The sequence below is a fragment of the Lagenorhynchus albirostris genome, chromosome 10 (genome assembly GCF_949774975.1).
Source record: "Lagenorhynchus albirostris chromosome 10, mLagAlb1.1, whole genome shotgun sequence".
Taxonomy (NCBI): Eukaryota; Metazoa; Chordata; class Mammalia; order Artiodactyla; family Delphinidae; genus Lagenorhynchus; species Lagenorhynchus albirostris.
In genome coordinates, this window is record NC_083104.1 from 58,023,636 (window position 1) to 58,047,069 (window position 23,434).

The 23,434-nt window shown below is 39.9% G+C and overlaps 1 protein-coding gene and 1 pseudogene across 1 annotated transcript in view; both read right to left on the reverse strand.

Annotated features, from left to right (window-relative positions):
* KHDRBS2 (KH RNA binding domain containing, signal transduction associated 2) overlaps positions 1–23,434 on the reverse strand; it is a 685,450-nt gene that overhangs the window by 280,492 nt on the left and 381,524 nt on the right. The window lies entirely within an intron of this gene.
* Positions 21,712–23,312, reverse strand: LOC132528083 (CAP-Gly domain-containing linker protein 3-like; annotated as a pseudogene).

Genomic DNA, 23,434 nt, shown 5'->3' on the forward strand with positions numbered 1-23,434 from the left:
CTTTAGAGAATATCTTTATGTCAGAATTAGAAAATATATTATTGTGGATATTAGCATGAATATTTGACACTACAGGTTAAGTTAGTTCTTACTGTAAGCAAAACACTACTGTTAGTGTATAATCAAGTTTCTTATGAGCTCAGCTAGATATACTCTGTTTTAAGAACTGGATCATCTTCCAGGGTTGTGGTGGTGAAGTGAATGCAGAACTCTAAATACAGGTGTAACTGACTTAGAATATGAGTCGCTCTGTTCTGAAATCATATTGCTCCCAAGGCCATGGTACACAAGAGCAACTCCCAGTCAATGACCAAATGTGGTTGAAATGCTAAAATAGGCCCATTCTTGGGAGTCACAGTTCTCCTCTGCCCGTGCCTCAAGGATTCCTAGACAGCTGGGATGAATTTCCCTTTAATACCATTGCTTCTGGGCTATGACCTCTTTCCTTTGGGTCAGATATTCTAGTGTGAAGGCTCTCCAGTCTTCCTTGGCTTCCTCATTCTATTTATTTATTTAGTTAGTTTTTTGTCACAAGATCATTTTTCCTAATGAACTCCTTACATGTTTAATCTCAACTAATCCTGATTCTGGGAGGAACCAAACTAACACACAGAATGTTGACAAAATCAAGTTCCTAAAATTACAAGCTGAGAGATTTTGTAAATCCACTGATGTTAATGCTGGTGGAACCTATTCTGTTCAACATACTTTATACTCTGATTAATTGGAGTATTTGCCATTCTCTTACTTTAAAATGATTACATACAGATTAAACATGGAACTGATTACTGACTAGCAAAAAGGGTAGTAATCAATGTTTATTTTAAGAAAGTAAATTGTATGTTGCCCAATTTTCTAAATCACTTCACTTAATAAAAATATATGAAAGAGTCAGACATAGAGTGAACAAACATAAGGCATGTTTTGGGCGTTGGCTGACATAGATGAATTGTGGAAAGAGGGAGAAGGCTGGTTGGTGTGTGTATGTGTGTGGTGAAGTGAGATAGAGAAAGAGAGGTTGGGCAACCACATGCTATTCAAGAATGCCTTAGTGGAAGTTATACTGTCTGACTTGGGAAGGTAGGAATAAAAGAAATTTTAAATGCAGAAATGGCTAGAAATATAATGACACCATTAACCAAAGAAAGAAAGGAATGAAAAAAGTTTAGAGGTAGAGAATTTATATTTTGTCTTGATAATCTTAAGTTTAAAATGCCAAGGAGACATTAAAATTTATCTTAGAAATTCAGATCTAGGCCAGGGGAGTAAATCTGAATGTCATTTGCACACACTTGTGATAAATGAAACATGGAGATTGCCTAAGAGAATAGTAACATAATGTAGTGACAAATGTTTTCTAATCATACTTCATACTTCTAATGCAAATTTATATCACTGAAGAAAATCAGTTGACTTATTACAATATTATGATCATTAAATGACCAGGTCTTTAATAAACTCAAGTTTTTCTAATTAGACAACTAAAATATATATACCACTGTATTTATAGTAATGAAGCATCTAGCTGTCTCAAATAAATACAAAAGAATTTTAAATGCCCAAATGTAGAGATACTGAAATTCTAAATATTCTCTAGACTGAATATATCCTGTGTATTATTTTTATGATATAGATATAATTTTCTAAACCCCCAAATCTTTAATTGTATATTATATGCTTATATCCAGCTCTTCATTAAGTACAGATCTAACTTTGAATTAATCTTTCATCACTAGGACATGAGTCCATCCTGTTGAACATTTAATTGTGGCATATGTTGCTGATGCTTCAGTTACATAGAATCTTAAAAATACTCATAAACAAAATATTCCAAGATTGCCTTGTAAATGTGATCTTATTAGAAATATACTACAGCCTGAGTTGGAGACTAGATGGTGGAGTAGAATGACTTGAGCTCACCTCCTCTCAAGAAAACACCAGCATCACAACTAAATGCTGAACAACCATCGACAAAGAAGACTGGAACCTACCAAAAAAAGATATTCAACATCCAAAAGCAAAGAAGAAGCCACAATGAGATGGTAGGAGGGGCACATGTGCGATATAATCAAATCCAATATCCACTGGGTGGGTGACCCACAAATTGAAAAATAATTATATCACAGAGGTTCTTCCACAGTAGTGAGATTCTGAGCCCCACATCAGGCTCCCCAGCCTGGGGGTCTGGCATTGGGAGGAGGAACTCCCAGAGCATTTGGTTTTGAAGGCCAGCAGGGCTTGATCTCAGGAGCTCCACCGGACTTGTGGAAACAGGGACTCCACTCTTGGAGGGCCCACACAAGTTCTCGTGTACACTACCCAGGAAAAAAGCAGTGAATTCATAGGAACCTGGGCCAGACCTACCTGCTGGTCTTGAAGGGTATCCTGGGGAGGTGGGGGGGGCAGCTGTGGCTCACTGTAGGAACAAGAACACTAGTGACAGAGGTGCCAGGGAGTACTAATTGGCATGAGCCCTTCTGAAGGCTGCCATTTTGATGCCAAGACCTGGACTCATCCAACAGACTGTAGGCTCCAGTCCTGGGATGCCTCAGGCCAAACAACCAACAGGACAGAAACACAGCCCCACCCAACATCAGACAGGCTTGTGAAAGTCTTACTGAGCCCACAGCTGCCTATAAACACACCACTTGACACAGCCCTGCCCACCAGAGGGACAAGACCCAGCTCCATTCACCAGTGGGTAGGCACAAGTGAGTGGAGGAAGGAAGGAAGCCTTCACAAGCATCTAGACCAGCCTCACCCACCACGGGCAGATAGCAGAAGCAAGAGAAACTAGAGCCCTGCATCCTGTGGAACAGAGACAATGAAAACAGGCAAAATGAGATGGCAGAGAAATATGTTCCAGATGAAGGAACAAAATAAAACCCCAGAAGAACAACTAAATGAAATGGAGATAGGCAATTACCTGAAAAATAATTCAGAGTAATGAAAGCAAACATGATCCAAGATCTTGGAAAAAGAATGGTGGCACAGACTGAGAAGATGAAGAAATGTTTAAAAAAGACCTAGAGGGTATAAAGAACAAACAGTGTTGAAGAATACAATAACTGGGACTTCCCTGGTGGTGCAGTGGTTAAGAATCTGCCTGTAAATGCAGAGGACATGGGTTCAAGCCCTGGCCCAGGAAGATCCCACATGCCATGGAGCAACTAAGCATGTGTGCCACAACTACTGAAACTCGCATGCCTAGAGTCCATGCTCCACAACAAGAGAAGCCACTGCAATGAGAAGCCCACATGCCGCAATGAAGAGTAATCCCCACTTGCCACAACTAGAGAAAGCCTGCATGCAGCAGTGAAGACCCTATGCAGCCAAAGATAAAAAAATAAATAAACATTTTTAATAAACAATACAATAACTGAAATGAAATATACACTAGAAGGAATCACTAGCAGAATAAATGAGGCAGAAGAACAGATAAGTGACTTGGAAGTTAGAATGGTGGAATTCACTGCTGCAGAACAGAATAAAGATAAAAGAATGAAAAGAAATGGAGACAGCCTAAGAGACTTCTGGGATGACATTAAATGCAACAATACTCGCACTATAGGGGTCCCAGAAGGAGAAGAGAGAGAGAAAGCACCCGAGAAAATATTTGAAGAGATTATAGTCAAAAACTTCCCTAACATGGGAAAGGAAATAGTCAATCAAGTCCAGGAAATGCAGCAAGTCCCATACAGGATAAACCCAAAGAGGAACACACCTAAACACATTTTAATCAAATTGACAAAATTAAAGACAAAGAGCAAATATTAAAAACAACAAGGGAAAAGTAATAAATAATATACAAGGGTTATCAGCTGATTGTTCAGAAGAAACTCTGCAGGCCAGAGAGGAGTGGCATGATATATTTAAAGTGATGAAAGGGAAAAACCTACAACCAAGAATACTCGACCCAGCAAAGGCTTTTGTTCAGATTTGATGGAGAAATCAAAAGCTTTACAATGAACAAAAGCTAAGAGAATTCAGCACCACCAAACCAGCTTTACAACAAATCCTAAAGGAAATTCTCTAAGCTAAAAAGAAAAGGCCACAACTAGAATTAAGAAAATTATGAATAGGAAAGCCCACCAGTAAAGGCAAATATAAAGTAAACGTAGGAAATCAACCATGCACAAATATGATATCAAAACAAGCAATAGTGAGAAGAGGAGAGTACAAATGCAGGATATTGGAAATCACTGGAAATTAAGAGACCAGCAACTTATAACAATTTTGTAAAGCAATCTTTTGTATATACTGCTATATAAAAACCTTATGGAAACTGCAAACCAAAAAACTATAATAGATACAAACAGAAAAAAAGCAACCCAAACACAACACAAAAGATAGTCATCAAATCACAAGAGAAGAGAACAAAAGAGGAAGGAAAGAAAAAAGACCCACAAAAACAAATTCAAAACAATTAAATAAATGACAATAGGAACATACATATTGATAATTACCTTAAATGTAAATGGATTAAATGCTCCAACCAAAAGACATAGACTGGTTGAATGGATATAAAAATAAGACCATGTATATGCTGTCTACAAGAGACCCACTACAGATCTAGGGACACATACAGACTGAAAGTGAGGGGATGGAAAAGAGCTATTCCATGTATGTGGAAATCAACAGAAAGCTGCAGTAGCAATGTTCATATCAGACAAAATAGACTTTAAAATAAAGATGACTGTTACCAGTGACAAAAAAGGATGCTAAATAAAGATCAAGGGATCAATCCAAGAAGAAGATATAACAAGTGTAAATATATTTGCACCCAGCATAGGAACACCTCAATATATAAGGCAAATGTTAACAGCCATAAAAGGAGAAATTGACAATAACACAATAATAGTGGGGGACTTTAACACCCCACTTACATCAAAGGACAGATCATCAAGACAGAAAATCAATAAGGAAACAGAGGTCTTAAATGACACATTAGACCAGATGTACTTAATTGTTATTTATAGAACATTCATCCAAAATCAGCAGAATATGCATTCTTATCGAGTGCTCATGGAACATTCTCCAGGATAGATCACGTGCTGGGTCACAAAGCAAGCCTTTTAAAATTTAAGACAACTGAAATCATATCAAGCATCTTTTCTGACAACAACACTATGATTTTAGAAAGCAACTACAGGAATTAAACTTTATGAAACACAAACACGTGGAGGCTAAACAATATGCTACTAAATAGCCAATGGATCATGTAAGAAATCAAAGAGGAAATTTAAAAATACCTAGAGACAAGTGATAACAAAAACAAGATGATACGAAACCTATGAGACACAGCAAAAGCAGTTCTAAGAGGGAAGTTTATAGCAATACAAGCTTACCTTAGGAAACAAGATAAATTTAAAATAAATAACCTAACATTACACCTAAAGCAACTAGAGAAAGAAGATAAAACAAAACCCACAGTTAGTAGAAGGAAAGAAATCGTAAAGATCTGATCAGATATAAAAGAAGTAGAGATGAAGAAAACAATAGAAAAGATCAATGAAATTAAAAGTGGGTTCTTTGAAAAGATAAACAAAATTGATAAACCTTTAGCCAAAGCCATCACGAAAAAAAAGGAGAGGGCTAAAATCAATGAAATTAGAAATAAAACCAATCCAAAAATGGGCAGAAGACCTAAATAGACATTTCTCCAAAGAAGACACACAGATGGCCAAGAAACACATGAAAAGCTGCTCAACATTACTAATTATTAGAGAAATGCAAATCAAAACTACAATGAGGCATCACCTCACACCAGTTAGAATGGGCATCATAAGAAAATCTACAAACAACAAATGCTGGAGAGGGTGTGGAGAAAAGGGAACCCTCTTGCACTGTTGGTGGGAATGTAAATTGATACAGCCACTATGGATAACAGTATGGAGGTTCCTTAAAAAACTAAAAATAGAATTACCATATGATCCAGCAATCCCACTACTGGGCATATACCCAGAGAAAACCATAATTCAAAAAGACACATACACCCCAATGTTCATTGCAGCACTATTTACAATAGCCAGGTCATGGAAGCAACCTAAATGCCCATCAACAGACGAATGGATAAAGAAGTTGTGGTACATACATACAATGGAATATTACTCAGCCATAAAAAGGAACGAAATTGAGTCATTTGTTGAGACGTGGATGGATCTAGAGACTGTCATACAGAGTGAAGTAAGTCAGAAAGAGAAAAACAAATATCGTATATTAACGCATGTACGTGGAACCTAGAAAAATGGTACAGATGAACCAGTTTGCAGAGCAGAAGTTGAGACACAGATGTAGAGAACAAAGGTATGGACACCAAAGGGGGAAAACCACGGTGCGGTGAGGATGGTGGTGTGCTGAATTGGGCGGTTGGGATTGACATGTATATACTGATGTGTATAAAATTGATGACTAAGAAGAACCTGCAGTATAAAAACGCAAACAAACAAACTAATACTAAACTTTCTTTGGGTTATTTGTATGGAAATATGTTAATATAAATGTTCCAGACATTATATGAAATTTCTAAAAATATTATATATTCTGGTATAATGTTATAAGTCATAATTCTAGTTATTACTTTAAAATGTATATCTCAGAAATAACTAAATTTCCTTGTCAATTGCATTATTATGAACATTCATCAGATCTTTAACCGTGGTCATTTTTAAGTCTTTTGTCATTTACAGACAGTTCTGGGTGTACTCTGATGCTTTTGCAAAAATGTTCCTATGAAAGGGTTTCATCTTCAAGGAATTCATGGAAAAGACTCTGACAAGTACAGGTTTCTGGTAACAGCCTATACTGTTGAACTGAATGAATAAACATTTTCAGAACTCTAATGGAAAACTGATGAATTCATATGAGTGCTAACAAAAGATCAAGTTGAAAAAAAATTAATTACATGGGACTGAGTGAACTGATGAGGATGATTATAATTTTTGTGACTTTCTGTTTGAATAAAAAAATCCTGCAAGGGTTCAGAGGCAAAAAATATACAAATCAATTTTCACTGCAAAGTAAAGGAGCTGTTACAGTGGAGGATTAGTGGACTGAATGTCAATATTATGACATAGTATGAGTGTGTTTCATGTTTGGTAATTGCAATCATTGTTGCTTTTGTTGTGTTTATCCATTTACAATGCTTGGTGTCAGTTTATTTATCCCTTGTAAAAATAAAATACAGTGTGTGTATCTGAAAAAATAAAAAATAAAGAATAATTGATTCCAAAAAAGTTGCACTTTGTGCAACTACTGAATTTCAGACAACAAGCTAGAATCCATCTTCTAACTCAGATAAAAGTTCTGGATATATATATATATATATATATATATATATATATATATATAAAAGAACATATTTATATATATAAAAATAGGAGGTTGAGGGAGTATCTAACAATATTTACAAAAACAAATCTATCCTGTAACTGGATTTGCTTCAAAATAATGTGAAGGAAAAAGGGTATAGATGAAAACAAGAGTGGCCAAATAGTTGGAAGATATTATGACCAGGTGATAAATACAATGCGGTAAATTTTTTTATATGCTCTTATTTTGATGTATGTTTGAAGTATCCCATAATAAAAATTTAAAAACAAACAAACAAAAAAGAAGTTACAACTGACACCACAGAAATACAAAGGATCATGAGACTACTGCAAGCAACTGTATGCCAATAAAATGGACAACCTAGAAGAAATGGACCAATTCTTAGAAAGTTACAATTTCCCAAGACTGAACTAGGAATAAATAGATAATGTGAACAGGTGAATCACCAGTACTAAAATTGAAACTTTGATTTAAAATCTCCCAACAAACAAAAGTCCAGGACCAGGTGGCTTCACAGGCGAATTCTATCAAACATTTAGAGAAGAGTTAACATCTATCCTTCTGTAACTGTTCCAAAAAATTACAGAGGAAGAAACACTCCCAAACTCATTCTATGAGGCCACAATCAACCTAATACCAAAACCATATAAAGGAACCACAAAAAGGAAATTTACAGGCCAATAGCAAAAATCCTCAACAAAATACTAGCAAACCAAATCTAACAATTCATTAAATAGATGATACACCATGATCAAGAAAGATTTATCTCAGGGATGCAAGGATTTTTCAATAACCAAAAATCAATCAGTGTGATACACCACATCAACAAACTGAAAAATAAAAAAACATAAGATCATCTCAATAGAGGCACAAAAGGCTTTTGATAAAATTCAACACCCATTTATAATAAAAACTCCAGAAAGAAGACATAAGGGTATCCTACATCAACATAATAAAGGCCATATATGACAAATGTACAGCTAACATCATACTCAGTGGTGGAAAGCTGGAAGCATTTCCTCTAAGATCAAGTACAAGACAAGGATGTCCACTCTTACCACTTTTATTCAACATAGTTTTGGAAGTCCTAGCCCTGCCAATCAGAGAAGAAAAAGAAATAAAGGGAATCCATATTGGAAAAGAAGAAGTAAAACTCACTGTTTGCAGATGACATGATACAATACATAGAAAATCCTAAAGATACCACCAGAAAATGAAAGCTCATCAATGAACTTGGTAAAGTTGCAGGATACAAAATTAATACACAGAAATCTGTTGCATTTCTATACACTAACAATGAAAGACCAGAAAGAGAAATTAATGAAACAATCCCATTCATCATTGAATCAAAAAGAATAAAATACCTAGGACTAAAATTACCTAAGGAGGTAAAAGACCTTTATTCTGAAAACTATAAGATACTAATGAAAGAAATCAAAGATGACAGAAACAGGTGGAAAGATATACCATATTCTTGGATTGGAAGAATCAATATTGTCCAAATGACCATACTACCTAAGGCAGTCTACATATTCAATGCAATCCCCATCAAATTACCAATGGCAGTTTTGTTGATTTAGAAAAAAAATCTTAAAATTTGTATGGAAACTCAAAAGAGCCTGAATAGCCAAAGCAATCTTGAGAAAGAAAAACAGAGATGGAGGAATCAGGCTCCCTTACTTCAGATATAATACAAAGCTACAGTCATCAAAAGAGTATGGGTCAAGATGGTAGAGTGGAGGACACGGAGCTTTTGTCTCCCCTCCACTAGGGCACCTACCAGATGCTGGTGGGGAACCTTGACACCCAAGGAGACAGGAGGAACCCCAGAGCAACTGGGTAGGACATGGGGGGTAGTTAGGGGAGAGGAGAAGTGGAGGCCAGATGGGACCAGTGCCTCTGAGGGATGGCTGGGAGAGGGGATGTGTTCCCATGCCTAGAGGGACACCTGGTGCTCAGAGGATTGGGGGGGAGAACAGCTAGTATTTCCCCTGCCCAATCAGGCCCCGGGAAGCCTGCTGGGATACAAGGCCAGGTTCTCCACCTTCCAGGACCCCCTCTAGCCACATTTGTCCTAGGGGCATAGGAGGGATGAAGAAGAGGAGAGGTGGATTGGGAGGGGCCCTCTGGGATTGGAGGATCAGGGAGAACACACCTAGAATTTCCCCTGCCCACTTGGGTCCTGGGGATCTTGCTGGGCTCCCATGCTGGGCTCCCATGCTGGGTCCTCTGACCTCCGAGGCCCGCTCCAGCCACTTGGGACCTAGGGGCAAAGGAGGGAGGGAGGAGGGGGGAAGGGGGACAGAGGTGAACGGACAGGGACCCTCTAGGACTGGAGGATCAGGGGAAGCACAGCTGGCATTTCCCCCACCCACTTGGGCTGCAGGAAGCCTGCTGGGCTCCCAGGTTGGGTCCTCCACCCTCCAAGGCCCACTCCAGCTGCGTTGGTCCTGAGGGCATGGGGGGGGAGAGGAGAGGCAGATGGGGAGGGTCCCTATAGGACCAGAGGATCAGGGGGGGTAAGGCTGGCATTTCCCCCACCCACTCGGGCCCTAGGAAGCCTGCTGGGTTTCTGGGCCTTGTCCTCTGCCTTTCAAGGCCAGAGGCACCCTGGGCCACTCTGGCCATGCTGAGCCTAAGCCCTGCACCCCACCCTCCCAAGGGCCTTTTCTGTCCACATGGGTCCTAAGCCTAGACCCTACCCACCACTTAAACCCCACCCTGCCTAAGCCCCACTCCCTACAGCCAAGGCCTTTTCCAGCTTTTTTTTTTTCTCACTTTTGCCACTGTGGTTCTGTTTTAATTTCCAATTCTTCCAGTTGTTGTTTCATCTGTATTTTTATTTTTTCTAACATAGCTCTTAGTTTTCTAATCTTATTTTATTTTTTACTCTTTGTTATTGTTCTGCTCCTTTTTTTCTTTTTTATTTTTTTTTACTGCCACTGCATGTGGCTTGCAGGATCTTGGTTTGCAAGCCAGGGGTTGGGCCAGAGCGCCTGTGGTGGGAATTCTGAGTCTGAAGCACTGGATTAACAGAGAAACTCAGACCCCAGGGAATATTCATTGGAGTGAGGTCTCCTGGAGGTCCTCACCTCAACATCAAGACCTAGCTCTACACAACAGCCTACAAACTCTGGTGCTGGAAGCCTCAGGCCAAACAACTAATAAGACAGGAACATAACCTCACCATCAAAAAAAAAAAAAAAAAAAAAAAGAGATGATAGAAAATATGTTACAGATAAAGGAGCAAGGAGAAAACCTACAAGACCAAATAAATGAAGAGGAAATAGGTAACCTATCTGAAAAAGAATTCAGAGTAATGATAGTAAAGATGATCCAGAATCTCAGAAATAGAATAGAGGCATGGATTAAGAAAACACAAGAAATGTTTAACAAAGATCTAGAAGACCTAAATAACAAACAAACAGAGATGAAAAACACAATAACTGAAATGAAGAATACACTGGAAGAAATCGATAAGAGAATAACTGAGGCAGAAGAATGAATAAGTTAGCTGGAAGACAAAATGGTGGAAATACCTGCCAAGGAGCATAATAAAAAAAAAGAAAAAGAAAAGTGTTGAAGACAATCTCAGAGACCTCTGGGACAACACTAAATGCACCAACATTCAAAGTACAGGGGTCTCAGAAGAAGAACAGAAAAAGAAATGTTCTGAAAAAATATTTGAAGAGATTATAGTTGAAAACTTTCTTAACATGGGAAAGGAAATAGCCACCCAAGTCCAGGAAGTGCAGAGTCCCCAGAATAAACCCTAGGACAAACACACCAAGACACATATTAATCAAACTAACAAAAATTAAGTTTAAAGAAAAAATATTAAAAGCAGCAAGGGAAAAGCAAAAAATAACATACAAAAGAATCTCTAAAAGGTTATCAGCTGATTTTTCAGAAGAAACTGCAGGCCAGTAGGGAGCAGCAGGATATATAATAAGTGATGAAAGAGAAAAACCTACAACCAAGATTACTCTACCCAGCAAGGATCTAATTCAGATTCAACAGAGAAATCAAAAGCTTTAGAGACAAGCAAAAGCTAAGAGAATTCAGCACCACCAAACCAGCTTTACAACAAATGCTGAAGGAACTTCTCTAGGCTGGAGACACAAGAGAAGGAAAAGACCAATGAAAACAAACCCCCCAAAATTAAGAAAATGTTAATAGGAACATACATATCAATAATTACATTAAATGTAAATGGATTAAATGCTCCAACCCAAAGAACAGACTGGCTGAATGGGTACAAAAACAAGACTCATATACATGTTGTCCACAAGAGAACCACTTCAGACTTAGGGACACATACAGACTGAAAGTGAAGGGATAGAAAAAGATATTCCATGCAAAAGGAAATCAAAAGAAAGCTGGAGTAGCAATACTCATATCAGATAAAATAAACGTTGAAATAAAGAATGTTACAAGAGATAAGGAAGGACACTACATAATGATCCAGGGATCAACCTGAGAAGAAGATATAACAATTGTAAATATTTATGCACCCAGCATAGGAGCATCTCAATACATGAGGCAAATGCTAGCAACCATGAAAGGGGAAATCAACAGTATCACAATAATAGTAGGGAACTTTAACACCCCACTTACACTAGTGGGCAGATCATCCAAACAGAAAATAAATAGGAAAAAATAAGCTTTAAATGGCACAATAGAGCAAACAGATTTAATTGATATTTATAGGGCATTCCACTTAAAAGTGATGGAATACACTTTCTTCTCAAGTGTACATGGAACATTCTCCAGGATAGATCACATCTTGGGTCACAAATTAAGCCTCATAAAATTTAAGAAAATTGAATTTTATCAAGTAGGTTTTCTGACCACAACGCTATGAGATTAGAAATCAATAACAGGAAAAAAACCGTAAAAACACAAATACATGGAGACTAAACAGTGTGCTACTAAATAACCAAGAGATCTCTTAAGGTATCTAAGAAGAAATTTTAAAAATACATGGAAACACTTGACAATGAAAACCCAATGATCAAAAACATATGGGGGCTTCCCTTGAGGTGCAGTGGTTGAGAGTCTGCCTGCTGATGCAAGGGGACATGGGTCCGTGCCCCAGTCCGGGAGATCCCACATGCCGTGGAGCGGCTGGGCCCATGAGTCATGGCCGCTGGGCCTGCGCATCCGGAGCCTGTGCTCCGCGGTGGGAGAGGCCACAACAGTGAGAGGCCCGCATACTGCAAAAAACAAAACAAAACAAAACAAACAAAACAAAACAAAAAAACATATGGGACGCAGCAAAAGCAGTTCTAAGAGGGAAGTTTATAGCAATTCAATCTCACCTCAAGAAACAAGAAAAATCTCAAATAAACAATCTAAATTTATGCCCAAAGCAACTAGAGAAAGAAAAACAAAGAAAACCGAAACTCAGTAGAAGGAAAGGAATCATAAAGATCAGAGCAGACAGAGCAGAAGTAAATGAAATAGAAACAAAGGAAACAATAGCTAAGATCAATAAAACTAAAAGTTGGTTCTTTAGAAGATAAACAAAATTGAGAAACATTTAGCCAGACTCATCAAGAAAAAAAGGGAGAGGACGTATATCAATCAAATTAGAAATGAAAAAGGAGAAATCACAGCTGACACTGCAGAAATACAAGGGATTATAAGAGACTAGTACAAACAACCAAATGCCAATAAAATGGACAACCATGAGGAAATGGACAAATTCTTGGAAAGGTACAATTTTCCAAGACTGAAACTGGAAGAATTAGAAAATATAAACAGACCTATCATGATAATGAAATGGAAACTAATTAAAAATCTTCCAACAAACCAAAGTCCAGGATGAGATGGCTTCACAGGTGAATTCTATCAAACATTTAGAGAAGAGCTAACATCTATCCTTCTCAAACTCTTCCAAAAAATTTCAGAGGGAGGAACACTCCCAAATCTGTTTTATGAAGCCACCATCACCCTCATACCAAAACCAGACACAGACACTGCCAAAAAAGAAAATTACAGACCAATATCAATGATGAACATAGATGTGAAAATTCTCAACACAATACTAGCAAACAAAATCCAATAACACATTAAAAGGATCATACACCATGATCAAATGGGATTTATACCAGGAATGCAAGGAATCTTCATTATATACAAATCAATTAATGTGATACACCATATTAACAAATTAAGCAATGAAAACCATATGATCATCTCAATAGATGCAGAAAAAGCTTTTTACAAAATTCAACAGCCATTTAATAAAAACACTCCAGAAAATGTGCAGAGAGGGAACCTGTGCCCATATATGACAAAGCTACAGCAAATATCTTTCTCAACAGTGAAAAACTGAAAGCATTTCCACTAAGATCAGTAAGAAGAGAAGGATGTCCACTCTCACCACTCTTCTTCAACATAGGTTTGGAAGTCCTAGCCACGGCAATCAGAGAAGAAAAAGAAATAAAAGGAATACAAATTGGAAAAGAAGAAGTAAAACTGTCACTGTTTAAAGATGACATGATACTATACATAGAAAATCCTAGGACTTCCCTGGTGGTGCAGTGGTTAAGAATCCACCTGCCAATGCAGGGGACACAGGTTTGATCCCCGTTTGGGGAAGTTCCCACATGCTGCAGAGCAACAAAGCCTGTGCATCACAGCTACTGAGCCCACCTGCCACAACTACTAAAGCCCATGAACCTAGAGCCTGTGCTCCACAACAAGAGAAGCCACTGCAATGAGAAGCCCCTGGACTGCAACAAAGAGTAGCACTATTTACAATAGCCAGGACGTGAAAACAGCTAAATGTCCAAGGAGAGATGAATGTATAAAGAAGATGTGGTATATATAACCAATGGAATATTACTCAGCCATAAAAAGGAACTAAACTGGGTTATTTGTAGAGATGAGGATGGACCTAGAGTCTGTCATACAGAGTGAAGTAAGCCAGAAAGAGAAAAACAAATATCATATATTAATGCATATATGTGGAATCTAGAAAAATAGTACAGATGAACCTATTTGCTGGGCAGAAATACAGACGTAGATGTAGAGAACGGATATGTAGACACAGAGAGTGAAAGGGAGGGTGGGATGAACTGAGAGATTAGGTTTGACATAAATACACTACAATGTGTAAAGTAGATAGCTAGTGGGAACCTGCTGTATAGCACAGGGAGCTCTGTGCTCTGTGACAACATAGATGGGTGGGATGGGGGTGGTGGGAGGGAGGTCCAAGAGGGAGGGGATATAGATATACATATAGCTGATTCACTTCATTGTACAGAAGAAACTAACACAACATTGTAAAGCAATTATACACCATTAATTTTTTTTTTCAACTCTACAAACAAGAACTGCTGGAGAGGGTGTGGAAAGAAGGGAATCCTCCTACACTGTTGGTGGTAATATAAATTGGTACATCCACTATGGAGAACAGTATGGTGGTTCCTTAAAAAACTAAAACTAGAGCTACCATATGATCCAGCAATTCCACTCCTGAGTATATATCTGGAGAAAACCATACTTTGAAAAGATACATGCACCCTGATGTTCATTGCAGCACTTGTTACAATAGCCAAGACATGGAAGCAACCTAAATGTCTGTCGGCAGATGAATGGATAAAAATGATGTGGTACATATATACAGTGGAATATTACTCAGCCATAAAAAGAATGAAATAATGTCATTTGCAGCAACATGGATGAACCTAGAGATTATCATACTAAGTGAACTAAGTCAGACAGAGAAAGACAAATATCATATGTTATCCCTTATATGTGGAATCTAAAAAAATGGCACAGATGAATTATTTATGAAACAGATGAGATTCACAGACACAGAACACAAACTTATGGTTACCAAAGGGGAAAGGTGGTGGGGGAGGGATAAATTAGGAGTTTGGGGTTAACATATACACACTACTATACATAAAATTGATAATCAACAAGGACCTGCTGTATAGCATAGGGAACTCTATTCAATATTCTGTAATAACCTAAACGGGAAAAGAACCTGAAAAAGACAGATATACATGTATGTATAACTGAATCACATTTCTGTATACCTGAAATGAACACAACATTGTGAATCAACTATACTTCAATATAAAATAAAACTTGAAAATAAATATATACTACATATTAGTTGACTTGAGTACTACTGAGTTCTAAGATTTTGGAGTCATAAAATAATTATGCATATGAATGGGTAGTTATAGTTTTATAGCATTTATAATTTTTATGCTTAATTTACTAAAACAGATATTCACTGAGAAGTAAAAATATAAGTTCAGAAGTAGTAATAATAATCATCTATATTTTTCTGATACTATTTTATTATTATTTTATTTACCACTTTAATGTTAAAAGACCCTTGAGGGATAAAGAGATGCAGATAGAGAAATAATCACATAAGCTTGTGAAAACTTTCATAAGGGACAAAGACAGGTAAAGTTATAACAATTCAGGGTGAATATATGTGAAAAAATTAAATTCCAGTCATTTAAAATAAATAAGTAATAAAAGACAACTTAATATACATGTTTAATTTGTATGCAAAACTGGATTATTCCAAAGTTTTTATAATAAGGCCAATCCATAGTATGAAGACAACGTTCTTGTCAAAAAAATAAGTTATACTTACACATGAATTTTAATATTATTTTAGATAGGATTTGAAATTATTGGGATTCTGCACTTCAAATAATAAAGAATGCTTTACTACTTTGGGGTATACTTGCAGTGAATAAGACATACACACACTAATTTACTCCTTACATTGCAAGTTGAATTATAAATTTATGTTAGAATTGCTGATTGATTTGATCTGCAGGTTTGGCTTCAGATAGAAGGATTTAAATAATTAACAGTGAATCTGATAGGAGTTTATCAATGCTTAAATAATACATGCACATCAAAGACCTTTTAAGAATTAATTGAAATTTTAATTTTATATTTCCTGTGATGTCCAAAAATTGTCTTTTTTGCTACCAAAATCAGTTTTTAAAATTTGCTATCTTGAAATAACAACAAAGATATTCACAGCACTGGGCTTCCCTGGTTGTGCGGTGGTTGAGAGTCTGCCTGCCAATGCAGGGGACCCGGGTTCGTGTCCCGGTCCAGGAGGATCCCACGTGCCGCGGAGCGGCTGGGCCCGTGAGCCATGGCCGCTGGGCCTGCGCGTCCGGGGCCTGTGCTCTGCAACGGGAGAGGCCACAGCAGTGGGAGGCCTGCGTACCGCAAAAAAAAAAAAAAAAAAAAGATATTCACAGCACTGTTATATGTTCCTTTTTCTCAGGGTGATGCAAACTGTCCCTATGAAACAATTTCCATGAAATTCATGACCTGGACAAAAAGACCTGGGACTTCCTCAGCCCCTACAAATAGTTAGGTTAGGACACTTTGACCAGCTTAATAAACAAGAAAGTATGGGAGGTAATGGGTCTTGTGCCAATATCAAATCTGTAGCGAGTTGGAAAGGGTAGGAAGCTATTTCAGAAAACAACTACTGCTGTGCTAGACACATTATTATTTAGCAAAACATCTTAGGCTATTAGATAACAGCTCTTAGCAAACACAAGGTGAGTTTTAACCAGCCCAGGGTAAGGACCAGAAAAATTCATTAAGAAAATGTGGTCAGAGAACAGTTAATTAATATTTACTAAAAATCTGCTCAATGTATCACTCTGCATAAGGTCTGTATAAAGGCTTTATAAAGCATATTTATCAAAGGGGATTGAATATCACAAAGTTAAAATGTTGTGGACTTGAACTACTAGTGATGGTGATTTGTTACTCCAAACTGTTTTCTCTTCTTTAACCATTATTAAAGTCATACTGCACAATATGTAAAAATCACCAAAGAATAAGATAGCAACTATATAGATTTTATGTAGATATTCTGCAGGATTATTGGGAGGGTGTATATTCTATCTTCTTCTATTTTACCTTAGTAAACATTAGCCACTGATATATGAGGTCTAGGAACCAAGACCTTTAGAATGAGCATGAAAGACTCATGTGTTTAGTCTTATGCCTTTGCCAATCCTAGCTTATAAAGTCAGCCACGACCTCAGGTTAGATTTAGGGTGTTAGATAAATGTTTATATAAAACTAAATGAGAGACTTCAGTTGTTATTCTAAAAATACCAAGTTCCATTTGTTTAGGTAGAGTCAAAGTGACTAAATTTTCTTGACAACTTACTGTGCACATGATATAGGAGCTCTATCTGCATTTTAAGTTGAAATAGGCAATACAGTAAGTCCCCTACATACGAGCATTCAAGTTGTGAACCTTCAAAGATTCGAATGTACGTTCGCATGTCCGATCACGTAAGTTAGGCCATGTGTCTGGCGTACATTGTCACGTGTATGCATCCTCTACAAGTGGTTGTGCTTTTGTGTACTTTACTGTACAGTACTGTACAGAGTTCAGTAGTACAGTATCTTTATTTCAAGGCCAGAATGTCTGGAAGCACGCGTAAAAACAGCAGTGATGTAGCTGGTACTGCTAAGAAGCGCCAAGTGATAATGATGGAAACAAAAGTTAAAATAATTGAGAGAGTGGAGTGAGGTGAAAAGTAAGTGTCGCTTCTTCTCATTACATGAATCATTCAACCATCAGCATAATTATAAAGAACAAGAACAACATCATGGAACATGTGAAATCTGCTGTGCCAATGATGTCGACAATAATATTGAAGAAGTGTGGAAAAATGCTGAAGGAGATGAAGAAATTTCTCAGTGTGTGGATGCAGGATCAGGATCAGTGTCCAATCATGCTCAGCTTAATGATGATTCAAGAGAAGTCTGAAAGCCTTTATGAAGACTTGAAGAAGAAACATGGCAAAGAATCAGAGGTGCATCTTTTAATGCCAGTCATGGCTGGTTTCATTGGTTCAAGGCTAGAACCAACCTTCGCAATGTAAAAGTAAGTGGCAAGGCAGGCAGCATGTGCATATATGGTAGATGCCCAAGAATTTCCTGAAATGCTTTGAGAAATTATTGATGTAGGTGCATACATTGATGTAGGATGACACATGACTGTACTGGAAGAGGATGCCAGACGAAAGTTACACCTGTTAAGGAAGAAAAGTTGATGCCAGGCTACAAAGCAGCAAAGAATAGGCTAACTCTGTTGTTTGGTGGCAATGCTTCTGGCGATATGAAGCTGAAGCATCTTTTAGTTTACCATTCAGAGAACCCAAGAGCCCTTAAAAACATACCCAATGGCTCTCTTCCTGTTGTGTGGAAGAGTAACCCCAAAGCCTGGGTTACACAGGCCATTTTCCAGGACTGGTTTTTCCACCAATTTATCCTGGAGGTAGAGAAATATTGCTTGGAGAATGATGTCCCATTCAACATCCTTTTGCTGCTTGACAGTTCTCCGGCTCCCCACCCCCACCCCGCCCTCCATTCACGGACGACTTTCATTCCAACGTCAAAGTAGTGCATCTGCCACCTAATATTACATCGCTCATCCAACTATGGACCAGGGAGTTAGAGCGACTTTCAAGAAATATTATTTACATCACACTTTTTGACAGGCAGTAAAGATGAGTGATGAATCAGGAACAACCTTGCAACTATTTTGGAAGGACTATAACATCTACAAGGCCATAAAAAAACATTGACTTTGCTTGGCGTGAGGTTACAGTCATCAACATGAATGGGGTTTGGAAGAATATTTGACCACAGTTTGTTCATAATTATCGTGGATTTGAGAAGGTGGATAAGGATTCCAAAGAGGTCTTCAGCAATTCAATGACCCTCAGTGAGAAGCTGGAGCTAGATCTGCAAGAGGATGACTTCACTGAACTCCTTGCTGTGCAACATGAGGAGGTTACTAATGAAGACCTGATGGAATTGGAGGTCGACAGAAAGGATGAAGAGAGACAACAGGTAGAAGAAGTAACCAAAGAACTGAAGAGATTCACAACACGGGAAGTGGCAAGGGGATTTTCTTTATTTGAGGAGGCACTGTTAGTTTTTGAGGCACAGGACCTGAACATAGAATGATACATGAAATTTGCAGCAGCCATTCAGAACGCAATCCAGTGCTACAGTGTCATCTATGAGGAGGAAAAAAGAGCTACTACCCAGTGATAGCTACTACTATCATTTTTTCAAGAGGGCAGATAGAATTGAATCCAGCAAGGAACCAGAACCTGTGCCATGAACATCAGCCATGAGTGAAATTGCAGCTTGCCCTCCATCTCCTATTGCCGATGATCCTTCAGTTCTACCATCTCCCATCTCCTCTCCCTCTTCCATTCAGTAATTCTTCTTGCCTGTTCATTGGATACCAGCCCCTGTATGCCAGCTATTGTACTATCTACTGAACTTTTCAAGGTACTATACTGTAAGATTGAAAATGTTTTATTTTATGTTTGTTTGTTTATGTATTATTTGTGTGAAAGGTATTATAAACCTGTCACAGTACAGTACTATAGCTGACTGTGTTAGCTGGGTACCTAGGTTAAATTTATTGGACTTATAAACAAATTGGACTTACACTCTCAGAGTGGAACTGGTTCATATGTAGGGGACTTACTGTAATTTAATACTTTGGCATATAATATATACCTTAATTTACAAGTATGAAAAATGAACTCTTGGTTAACACAGAACTGATGATAGTTATTGGTACTGATACATTGACCTAAGGGGCCCAAATTCTTAACAAAGAAATCATCATGATAAGGATATGTTTAAAGGAGAGTGCAAATTCTGCATATGAATAAGGTTGATAGAACATGGACTACATGGGTGATTTTTATCAATAATCTTGCAATTCCAGTCCTTCCCTGGACATGAAAAATTTATATATTCAAGATAGTAAAGCATCTAACCAGCTGGAGTTTTAAAAGTGCCTAAAGAAGTTTTCTTAAAATAAATCATCCATTTATTTATTAAATGTATTTTTTTTATTTATTTATTTTTTTGCGACAGAAACATCTTTATTGAAGAGAGTAGGGGTCATGCTGAGTTTGGAGACATGCAGTGAAGGGACATTCATGAGCTGTCCTTGGTTTCAGGGTCTGCCCTTGACCCCCTAGGTCTTCAGGATCTCCATCAGGCTCTTAGTCTGGCCAGGGTGCTGTGAAGTCCTTCAGTGCCAGTAACTTAGGTTTGGTGTTTTGGAACTGTGACCAGAATGTACATTGAAATGGGGGGTTCAGGATTTGGGATCCCCTCAAGGCCTTGGTGCCCCTCATGTATTAGAGATGTAGGCTCTTGGAATTTTGGTGTCTAAAGATCCATGGACTCAGGGCATTGAAGTCCTCTGGTTTCCAGAGATGAGAATTCCTGTTTGTTGTCCCCTAGTGCCTACGAATAGGGCTTGAAGTGCCCCGGGAGCCCGGGATGCATATCTGGACCACAGTCTCCTCCATCCCAGGCACAAGGACCTCCATGACTGGGGTTTCCCAGAGGCTTGGATTTTTTAAATTTGGGATTCCTGGGGGATGTGGTGTTTCCATGATTTGGGGGTCCTGGGAGTTAGGATTTTGGAGCCTCCTAGGGGTTGTGGGACTTGAGGACCCAGGAAAGTCTGGGACATGTACTCTGGAGTTTGGGATCCTCAGAGTCCCAGAATGGGGCCTTCAAATTTTGGGGTTCCCCAAAGGGGGAAATAATTACTTAAAAAATAGAGAATTTTCTGGGAGCCTGGCCAGCAACAGGTGCTGTGGGCTGAATGGGGTGGGCTTCATACAAGGTACTGGGGGTTTCTTGAGAGTGCAGAGGACAGGAAGACTTGGTGGCCCTGTAATTAGCACTTCCAGGACTCTTTTGGGGCCTGTAACTTGGAGGGGACAGTGGGCTGGTTGATGTAGGTCTCTTCTTGAGGGGTAAGAGCAGGGTTTGTTTTTAATGGAGGGAGTCTCTGATTGCAGTGTAAGCGTTTGGGGGTGACCATGGGGGTCAAAATATCTTGAGGGGACTGATGTTAAATGTGAGTCTGTTACTCTGTTGCTTTAGAGGTGTTTCTTTCAAGGGGACTTGATGGGGGCGTAGGGGGAATCTTTGTTAATAAGGAAGGGTTCTGAGCCAGTGACTCAGGAATGTTCTGCTGTAGAGCATTATGTAGAGAAAGTTACCGTCATTTGGGGTGATGTGGAAATCTGTTTTTGGGGGGTCTGATCTGAGGGGTTGGGACTAGCCTAAAGGTACTACACTCAGGGAATCTTTTTCTGGGTAACATAGGGTCTATATTTGGGGTGTTAACATGGGGGAATCTGTTAATAATGGGGCCTTAGTGAGCGAGGGCTGGCTAATGGGGTCTCTCTTCTGGATGCGTTACTGGGAAACGCTATCTCAAGTGACTGGGGGGCTCCTTGTGTCAGGAGATGCTAGAGGGGGCTCTGTGTCTCTGTGGAATGTCCAGAGCCTCTAAGACTGCATCTCCGCCCTCAACATCCAGGGAAACCAGCAGCAGAAGAGCAACCTAGAGATGGAGCTCTCTGATGTGATGTCCTTTGGGGTCCAGACTGTTGTGAAGGTGTTTTGGTCTGCATCATTGTCACTTGATTCACTTTTGGCTCCAACACTGTCCCCAGGGGGGTTAGTGAATCCACCAATCCTCTGAATTCCAGATGCTGGTACAAAGACTCCATGCCGAGGGGAGCAGGTGAAGTACCAAACACTGAAGACAGAGCCATCGTGCTTGCTGATGGTCTAGCTGGATGCCATACCAGTAAACTGGGACCAAGTCTGGCTTCCTGCAGAAGTGCACAATCCCTTGCTTCTGGCCTGTGATGAGGACTTGGTCTCCAACATCAGCCTTGGCTCCCTCACGCTGCTGCAGGCCACCCAGAGTCAGGGCTGACGGGGGCCTCTTCTTACCTTTGCGTTCCCTGCGATCTTTGCCAGTGACTCGGGAGAAGTCCATCCAGGGAGTCCGAGGTGTGGAGGTGACAGATCAGGAAGGTGCACCCACTGCCTTGGAGATCTTGGACAAAGAGGCAAAGCGACCCTGCTTGGGAGGGCAGATGAAGTACCTGACACCCCCATCATTCTTGCCCTCAGGTTCATCAAGCTGCATGCCCACCCACCAGCCATTGGCAAACTCTGAGGTCTTGCAGAACTGTAGCTGTGGGTCTTCTGGCCATCCAGTAGCATGCAGTCTCCCAGGTGCAGGCCCAGTGTGCTGAGCATAGCATTGCCTGGGACGTTGTCATAGGTAGCGTGACCCTAGGGAGGGCGCAGGAGAGCGGCACAGCCTCCTCCAGTAGCATCCACAGCTCCTTGGCCACCAGCGCCCCTCGGCCTTGTCCAGGGATATGTTCATGGGACAACTCCTCTGGGACAACCTCCGCTGGCACGAGTCCCTTTCTGTTCCGAAGTGCCGGGTTGGCGCCATGTTCCAGCAAATTATTTGGCCGCACCAAGCCCTGCAGCGATGTGCAGGGCTGAGACGTGGCTGAAGTCACTGCACTTGGAGTTCACCACTCGGGGCCGTACACCCTTCAGTAGCATGTGCACGAGACCGGGCACGTCGAAATAGGCTGAGTAGTGAAGCATGTTCATGTTGGTCCAGCAGCTGCGCAGGATCACATCTGCGCCCAGCGCCAGCAGCTGCTGCAAGAGGCGCACAGCCGTTGCGGGGAACTCGACTCTGTGGGCCCCAGCCTTGCAAGTATAATGGAGCAGTGTCATGTTAGGTCAGCCCATCACGTGGCAGCCTCGTCGCAGAATCTCATGGCCAATGACATCGATCTTGTACTGGACTTGGGGCACCCACTGGTGCACAATGGTGAACAACTCAGCGATGGTGGTCTGCGGGTCATACAGAATCTCTTGAAAGGCAGGGTCGTTGGGGTCAAAGAAGGTGAAGGCGTAGTCCTGGGAGTGGGGGGGCCGTGCTGAGGAGTAGGCTTCTGCCAGCGCTCCTGGGTGGGGCTGGGGGGCTCTGGGACAGGCTCATAGTCCTCCTCGTCTTCTTCCTCCGCCCTGAGTGGTGGGGCCATGGGGGTGGGCCCTGTCTTAGTCATGGTCCTTAGTGGCCCTAAGGGGGCAGGTGCAGAGTTGGGGGTGGCCTTCAGGCAAATCCTCGGGTGAATGGGGCTGAAGACCAAAGCTGAAATCGGGGAAACTGGAGTAACTGGGTGTCGGT